The following is a 9,407-nucleotide window of genomic DNA, read 5'->3' on the forward strand; positions in this document are numbered from 1 at the left end:
ATGAGCAAGCTTTTGCTGCTCTGGACTTTTGCCATTGTCCATAAGGAGATCTTGCCATTTGTCATTGTTCTCAGCTAACTGCTGTAAGATGGGCTGGAGCATTGAATTGTACAGTGTGCTCGTGATATTGGTGTGCCTTACTTATATCAACACAAGTCTTATTTGTGTATTGCCTGCTCTTTCTATATCTACTTGTGGATTTTTACAACGCACGATACAATCATATACTGCTGTCTGAGAAAGATCTCTATATAAATATCGGACGATCGAGATTTATCTATACTACTGAAATATTAATTAGTAGTATGAGGTTGCATATCATTAGGGTAATATGAGAAAGATGATATATGTCACCTTCATTTATTTTTTTCAGTTTCTTTCTCTTTCCTTTTCATTTCTTCTTGATCCGTTCCCCCATCTCACGCTGCTCGGCTCGGCGCCTAGAGTTTCCAGGCCCGGCGACGAGTCCCGTTCGCCGTCGTGGAGGAGGCGCGTGCCACGCCCTACACTTGGCCCCTGGGTGGAGGGCGGGCAGCGGCTCGCCCCCACGGCTGACGCTCGCCGCCGGGAATGCATCCATGGCTGCGGATCCCCGCGTCCGTTGCTCGCCGCCGGGGAGGTGGCGCATCCCGCACCCGACGCAAGGCCCCTGGGAGGAGGGCAGGCAGCGGCTCGCCCCCACGGCCGCCGCTCGTCGCCGGGGAGGCATCCGTGTGGCGGCGGATCCGCGCCCAACGCTCATCCCCTTGGAGGAAGGATGGCAGGTGGCTCACCACCACATATTTTGTTTCTGCGAATCGTTGATTATTCCTGGTTTTGTGTGCAGTTAAGGAGGACTACAGCAGATTTAAGTGCTCTCAGCTACATGGGCGCTGATGTGTTCATCCTGAAGATAAGTTCCCCATCCTGCTGTTTACCTGTTTCCATTGTATGAGATATATGTGACTGTCTATACTTGAGAGTAAACTTCACTGTTGAAGAATTGAAGAGAGAGATTTCTGATCATGATGCAGAGAAATAGGTCTGTTATTCTTCTCGTTTTGTTATCTCTGTAGTCTGATGACCTCTCTGAAGGTGCTCACTCTAGGTTTGTGGCGGCTGCTTTATGTCATCTCCTTTATTTCACTCTGTTTTTTGAAGCGAAAAAAGTTGGACCAATCATTCATATTTGTGCCATTGAGTAAATAGAGCCATTAAGCTTACTCATTAAGCTTACTGAACGTACTGTCAATTTCTGACATGTACTCCTGTATTCATTGGTGCTACTGGTTTTCAGGTTCGGAAAGCTGCCTTACTATTGGCTGACTTTGTTTTGCACTAAAGCTTTACATCGTCCATCTTTGATGGTGTTACTGCCATAAGGTTAGTGCTTGAACAGGTGATCTGTCCCTAAGTCAGCAATGTTTGTCAGGTTTGGTAGTGTTGCCTCTAGCTCGAGTTGCTAAAAGGATGTTTGTTAGAGGTCCTGCATGCGGAGGTAAAGAAGACTCACAGGACCTGTAGATGTGGCTTGCTTCTTGATATGTACATGCTGTTCTTGTGAAATTATGTACAAACAGGAAATTCAGAACTTGAGCTTTGTGATGCTATGTAAAAGTTGACTTACAGTGCTTTGAATATTTGATTGGCTTGGCGGGGCTGTGATTTTTCCTCAATTGTTGGTTGTAGATGTGCTGATTTTTCCTCCATCGTTGGCTTGGCAGATCTAACTAGCAGTACCTAGGTAATTAGGGTTTTGTGTCTGGGTGATTCTGGGAGATAGATGAGATGTGGCCGATGTGTGCTGTTTCTTGCGTGAGCTCGGGAAAATAATCCTTCTATCCTTGCGTGGGTACAAGATAAAGATATAGGTGAGTCAAGTTTAATTGTGGATGGTTATCGTTATTGGATTGGAGACAGAAAACAACTTAATTACGTATGCATAGAAAAAGGACTCCAGTATGGGAGGTGAATGTGGACCGGATGTGATATTCGAAATCACGTCCGACTCAAATCGATGGCTCTGATCTCTCAAAATCCTTTGAGCTATTAATTATTTAATAGTTAAGTAACAATTACTAGATTACCCTCCTTAATAATTGGTTAGATCTTCTCTATACCATGTACCACCAAGTGGTAGTACTGTGCGCTGCAAAAGATCTCTTCTACTTTTGCTTCCTCAGCATCGGTAGCATCGGTAGCATATGTATTTCTTCGAATCATCAAATGTGAAGGAGAAGAGAATGGACGCAAAAGTCTGATGCGGATCGGATGACATTCTGAAGCATTTTATCATGCAACTGTGCACATGATGTTAGTTTAGGTATGCTAGCTCATGGTTTATCACAACGTCTCACATGTTTAATTAGGTATGGAAGCATTGGGGAAATACCATGCATACATGGATTAGGACGAAGTGCTCCATTTTTGCATGGCCACACAATCGCCACTCCGTGATCTGTGGATCGGGCGACACGGCATAGTGGACCTCGGCGTGTAGGTGATTCTCCAGGAATGAGTTGATAAGGACTGCAGAAAAGACATGTGCATTTGACGACTGGCAATAGGCTCAATAGAACCCTTTTGGCACTGCAGAAAAACAGTGATGGCAAGCCTAATGAAAATGCGGCTTGTTGTCTTCAGTTAGCACAGCAGCCTCTGTTTGACTCACCTTAATAAGTTTTACACATCGCGGTTCAAAAGAAGATACCTTCATATACAGGATAATTGTTCAACCACTTGTGTGTGCAGTTCAATTTGGCACTTGTTTGATTTTTTTTAAATAAATCAGCATAAGCTTGTTTGGCACTTGCTTTGTACGTTGTCCCCTTGATTGTTGCTTACTATATGCTCAGTGTCAGCTAACTAGGAAAGCAGGAAACCATGCAACAAGCAGCTTCCAAGTTTGGGTGCAACTTAAATTTCTTCTTCATGAGGGGAATTAAAAAGATACCGAATCAATAAACCAATATCCTTAAAATCAAACGTGTTCATAGTTCATCCCCAAACTTGCATCTAAAAATCTCAATTATACTAGATTAAAGCAAAAAATTTAACTAAATGCGCTATAGTCATAAGTTTTTATTTGAGCTATAGAATTTAAACTGGGAACTTTTAGTTTGATAAAAAAAGTTTAGCTCCATCAAAAAATTGCAGAATTATCATGTATTTTGCTCTCGTTTTTATTCAAATTTTCTTCGAGCATACTTCTGTAAGATTTTCCCTGCAAAATTCGAAGGTACCGCTAAGGGCTCACGTGTGTCCTTGACTTGTTAGCTGCCAGACAACTAATAAACGACTCAGCTACACAATATACTCTTGTATCAACACGTGTCCTGACCTACTATTTATTCATGAGCTATATTATAACTCTATTTATTTACTTGCTTCCTCAGCATCAGTAGTACTTTTTCTTCATTTACATTTTAATTTTTCTTATCATAAAGAAAGTACAAACCAAATGCCACAGCTTCATAAATTCTCTTAAATCCGCACATGCATCATACTTCATCTACTCTTCTTCATATGCTATATATAACTCAATCTATTTCTTTGTTTGCTCATCAGCATAGTAGTAGGTGTTCCAAATAAGAAGAGAAGCATTTCTGTTCATGTATCGGTGCATGTTTTAACTTATAAATGTTTCCTCCAAGTCTATGCCATCCTATTTTATTTCTTCCCGCCACAACTGAACTGCTCTGAATGAACGCATGGCACATATAAATTGTTTGTAATCTATTGCATTTGCATAGGTTTATGCTTGGGAAGCATCAGGAGTAGATCGTGCAGCTTTTCAAGGATGATATGGTGATGAATGGTCCTATTTTGCACGTTACTTCTTGGATGACAGCCAGAAGGGTACATGCATCTCCATTGTTACTGCCGGTGTGCTACATTTTCGATGCGATCATGACTATGCCGGCAGGCTACCAACTGAGTCAACAGCTGATGATGGGAGGACATTACAATTTGGTGGTGGCTGGCGAATTTTACAGCCTTAAAATTAAAGTTCATCTGTCCTCCTTTGCTAAGTTACCTTTCTGAATGAAACGAAGCAATGATCGAGCCATTCCTCTTCATGATCTCTCATTTTGTTTGTTACATCCACGCCTCTTGGATCTTGACCTTCTGAGAATATATATATAGCTAGATGGTAATCGAAGCTAGGACACAGACATTCTGGGACAGCCTCTAGAAGGACATTAAGCATTTGGTACTGATGATATACTCTACAAATGCAATGCGATGTGATAAATACATCCATCATGCTGCGTGGAGGCGGCTAACAACATCTCAAAATCACATGATCTGACTCTTTTTTTCTTCAAGTTATTTTGTATTCCACTACTCTCTCTGATGAAACAGAGAAAATAAGGTTGTCATGTCTTTTTGTTCATGAGAAATTGAAGAATATAGGAGGGGATGCTTGCTCCATATAGCTCTCATGCTATTCTCACATGTCATGTAACTTCTCTCAGCGCCCACCAGGTGTGTTCACGTGGTATTCATCTTCAGACTTCAGGGGTAGTAGAAATTGTTGTTAGTTATTAGGAGCCGGCTGATAGATGCACACTCGAATGCAGTGGCGCTGGAAAAGGGGAGGGAGCGCCAACGAAAGATACTTTTAATCCTTGTTTGATTAATTAAAATCATTTACTGGGAGCAAGCTATGATAGAGAGCAACCAAACATGGGTCAAGTTTCTCCAATACATTCAATTCACTATAGAAGAAACAATTGACCCGGTTCATGAGGGGTCAATTTAGAATTATATAATCAGTGTCATGCTAATAATTTTTTTCCTCGATCTGATAATGAATTTTTGGTTTGGACTTCTTGAAGTACAAGTATGCATCATGCAGTATATATCGGTCAGTCTGTAAGTTCCTTTCAGTACCCTTTACCTGCCAGAGAACTAACAAATGACTTATATCAACACAAGTCTTACCCAGTCTTACCCCTGTGTATTACCTACTCTTTATTCATGGCCTATATAACTCTTTCTACATCTACTTTTGCTTCCTCGGCATTGGTAGCATATATATATATATATATCTATCTATCTTCGAATCATCAAATGTGAAGGAGAAGAGAATGGACACAAAAGTCTCTGATGCGGATCGGATGACATTCTGAAGCATTTTATCATGCAACTGTGCACATGATGTTAGTTTAGGTATGCTAGCTCATGGTTTATCACAACTTCTCACATGTTTAATTAGGTATGGGAAGCATTGGGGAAATACCATGCATACATGGATTAGGACGAAGTGCTCCATTTTTGTATGGCCGCACAATCACCATCCATTGATCCGTGGATCGAGCGACGCGGCACAGTGGACCTTGGAATGATTGTTGATGGGGTAGGGTGCAGTGCACAGGGGCGGCGGCGCCGTGGCGTGGAGGGCGAGCGGCCGCGGGTGGCAGCCGATGTGCGCCGACGACCCCCATTGCTGCCGCGGCCGTCGGGATTCAGAAGTAGTTCACCAGCGACGAGCAACAGTTTCAAGTTGTCTATGGCTCATCTAGCGAAGAGTGACACTTTTATTTAATTCGTTCTCTGTACACCTGGCTGCTGGATGGATGAAAGATGGTCGAGTTGATAGTTGACAAATTGTGCTTTGTTCACCTGTTAACACAGCAGCCTCTGTTTGATTCACTTAAATTTATATCTTACACATCGTGGTTCAAAAGAAGATATCTTCTTCATATACAGGATAATAATTGTTCCACCACTTGTGTGCATGCAGTTGAGCAGTTCAATACTGTCACTGCTCCAGCAGAAGCTTTTCTGGCACTTGCTTTGTACAGCCGTCCCAAATCTGAAGGCTCTCGCAGCGCGATAACCGTCAGCCGCGTCTGTGCACTGGAAGCTGCAGTTCTCCACCACTGTCCTCTTGATTGTTGCTCACATGCTCAGTGTCAGCTAACTGGCAAAGCAGGAAACCATGCAGCTTCCAAGTATTGTGTGCAACTTTTCTTCTTCATGAGGGGAATTAAAAAGATACTGGATTAATAAACCATATATCCTTAAAATCAAACGTGTTCATCGTTCATCCCCAAACTTGCATCTAAAAGTCTCAATTATACTAGATTAAAGAAAAAATTTTAACTAAAAGTGTTATAGTCATAAATTTTTATTTGAGCTATAGAATTTAAACTGAGAATTTTCAGTTCGATAGAAAAAGTTTAGCTCCATATTAAAAAATTGCAGAATTATCATTTATTTTGCTCTCTTTTTTCAAATTTTCTTCTGGAATGCTTCTATAAGATTTTCCCTGCAAAATTCGAAGGTATCGCTAACATGTATCCTAGACTTGTTGGCTGCCAGATAACTAATAAAAGACTCAGCTACACAATATACTCTTGTATCAGTACATGTCCTTACTCCTTACCTACTAGTTATTCATGAGCTATATTATAACTCTATTTGTTTACTGGCTTCCTCAGCATCAGTAGTACTTTTTCTTCATTTACATTTTAATTTTTCTTACCATACTAGCATAGTAGCATCTCATAAAGAAAGTACAAACCAAATGCCACAGCTTCATAAATTCTCTTAAATCCACACATGCGCCATACTTCATCTACTCTTCTTCATATGTTATATATAACTCAATCTATTTCTTTGTTTCCTCAGCGTAGTAGTAGGTGTTCCAAATAAGAAGAGAAGCATTTCTGTTCATGTATCGGTGTATGTTTTAACTTATAAATGTTTCCACCAAGTTTATGCCATCCTACTTTATTTCTTCCCGCCAGAACAGAACTGAACTTATAAATGTTTTAACATATATTGTTTGTGATCTACTGCAATTGCATAGGATTATGTTTGGTAAGCATCAGGAGTAGATCATGAAGATTTTCAAGGCTGATATGGTGATGAATGGTCCCATTTTGCACGTCACTTCTTGGATGACAGCCAGAAGGGTACATGCATCTCCATTGGCACTGCCGGTGTGCTACCTGTTCAATGCAATGATGAATATGTCGGCAAGCTAGCTACCAAATGAGTCAACAGCTGATGATGGGAGGACATTACAATTTAGTGGTGGCTGGCGGCATTTACAGCCTTAAAACTAAAGTTCATCTGTCCTGTTTTGCTAAGTTCATCTGTCCTCTTTTACTAAGTTATTTTTGTACTTCTTTCTCAATGAAACGAAGCAAAGATCGGGCCACTGTTCTTCATGATCCCATTTTGTTTGTTACATTCACGCCTCTTGGACCTTGACCTTCTGAGAATATATAGCTAGATGGTAACCGAAGCTAGGACACAGACATGAGAGAGCAACCAAACATGGGTCAAGTTTCTCCAATACATTCAATTCACTATAGAAGGAACAATTGACCCGGTTTATGAGGGGTCAATTTAGAATTATATAATAATCAGTGCCGTTCGATGCTAATAATTTTTTTTCCTCTGACAATGAATTTTTTGGTTTGGACTTCTTGAAGTAGCAGTATGCATGCATGCTGTATATATCGGTCAATCTTCCTTTCAGTACTTTTTAGCCGCCAGACAACTAACAAATAACACCAACACAAGTCTTATCTGTATTATCTACTCTTTATTCATGGCCTATATAACTCTTTCTACATCTACTTTTGCTTCCTCGGCATCGGTAGCGCATATATATATATATATATATATATATATATATATATATATATATATATATATAATATATATATATATACATATATATATATATGTATATATATATTCGAATCATCAAATGTGAAGGAGAAGAAAATGGACACAAAAGTCTCTAATGCGGATGACATTTTAGGTATGCTAGCTCATGGTTTATCACAACTTAATTCTCACATGTTTAATTAGGCATGGGAAGCATCGGGGAAATACCATGCATACATGGATTAGCACGAAGTGCTCCTTTTTTGCATGGCCGCACAGTCGCCACTCCGTGATCTGTGGATTTGGGCGACGCGGCACAGTGGACGACCTTAGCGTGGACGTGACTCTCCAGGAATGAGCGATCCACTTCACGCGCTCGCGGGGGGCAGCCGGTGGCCGCGGTGTCCGTGGTCCGGTGGCTCAGAAGATGCAGTAGCGGCTTGCTCACCTCGGCGGCGCCGGCGGCGGGAGGCGGCGCGGCACACCGTGGTGCTAGCACGGCCGGACGTGTTCGTGGAGGTGCCACGCCCGCTCGGGCCTCCGGCGAGGGTTGTCCCTGTGCCGCCGTGTTAAGGCCAGGGGGTCTCGGGAGGACGAGGACTACACTGCTCCAGCAGAAGCTTGTTTGGCACTTGCTTTGTACAGCCGTCCCAAATCTGAAGCCTCTCGCAGCGCGATTACCGTCAGCCGCGTCTGTGCGCTGCTGGAAGCTGCATTTCTCCGCCACTGTCCTCTTGATTGTTGCTCATGCTCAGTGTCAGGTAACTAGGAAAGCAGAGGAAACCTTGCAACAAGCAGCTTTCAAGTTTTTGGGTGCAAACTAAATTGTCTTCTTCATGAGGGGAATTAAAAAGATACCGACCATATATCCTTAAAATCAAAGGCCTATGGCAGAGGCTCTGGTACTATCCCACCATGCAAGTGATCACCAAGGCAAACGTGTTCATCGTTCATCCCCAAACTTGAATCTAAAAATCTCAATAATACTAGATTATCAAAGGAAAAAATTATCATGTACGTATTTTGCTCTAATTTTTCAAATTTTCTTCTGGCATACTTCTATAAGATTTCCCCTGCGAAATTTGAAGGTATCGCTAAGGGCTCGCTCTCACGTGTGTCCTTGACTTGTTGGCTGCCAGACAACTAAAAAACGACTCAGCTACACAATATACTCTTGTATCAATACATGCCCATACCTATTATTTATTCATGTGCTATGTATATAACTCTACTTAATTTACTTGCTTCCTCAGCACCAGTAGTGGTGTATATATACAGATGCTTCATGCATGCTTCAGATGTGAAGGAGAAGAAAATAGACACAAGTTTCCCTTGTGTTTATGGACACAAGGTTTTTTCAAAAGTTATGCTCACAGTTTGTGTGGTTAGCATCTATCAGTAGTATAATATAGATGCTTCATGCATATTTTGTTTGTTTATCAGAACTGTGGATATGTTTAGGTATGGGAAGCATCAGGGAAACATCATGCACAAATGGATCGGGATCGTCGACCACACTTGTTGCAAGTGCAGAGACCTGGATGTTAATGTGACGCTCCCTGAGCTGATGAAGAGCGGCTAGAGTGAATCCACGCACGTGAAGGGATGACACATGCAGATCGAGCGTCCAGCAGCGTGCGAGTCCGCCTCTTCTGAGTTCACCGGCTCTAACTTGGAGCCATCCGAGGTCTGTAAACTCAAAACGCATATGTGCAAAATGTTTCTGTTGTGGCCATATAATTAAAGATCTGGACCTATACCAAACCGTGCTCCCTCGCTCTGATCCCATCCAAACA

The 9,407-nt window shown here is 41.8% G+C and overlaps 1 long non-coding RNA gene across 1 annotated transcript; it reads left to right on the top strand.

Annotated features, from left to right (window-relative positions):
• Positions 1-225: 225 nt before the first annotated feature.
• Positions 226-1,619, top strand: LOC112882494. Its single transcript, XR_003226675.1, has 2 exons — positions 226-1,362; positions 1,463-1,619. It is a non-coding gene; the product is annotated as an uncharacterized LOC112882494 (long non-coding RNA).
• The last annotated feature ends 7,788 nt before the right edge of the window (positions 1,620-9,407 follow it).

Source organism: Panicum hallii, chromosome 2 (assembly GCF_002211085.1).
Source record: "Panicum hallii strain FIL2 chromosome 2, PHallii_v3.1, whole genome shotgun sequence".
NCBI classification, from domain to species: Eukaryota; Viridiplantae; Streptophyta; class Magnoliopsida; order Poales; family Poaceae; genus Panicum; species Panicum hallii.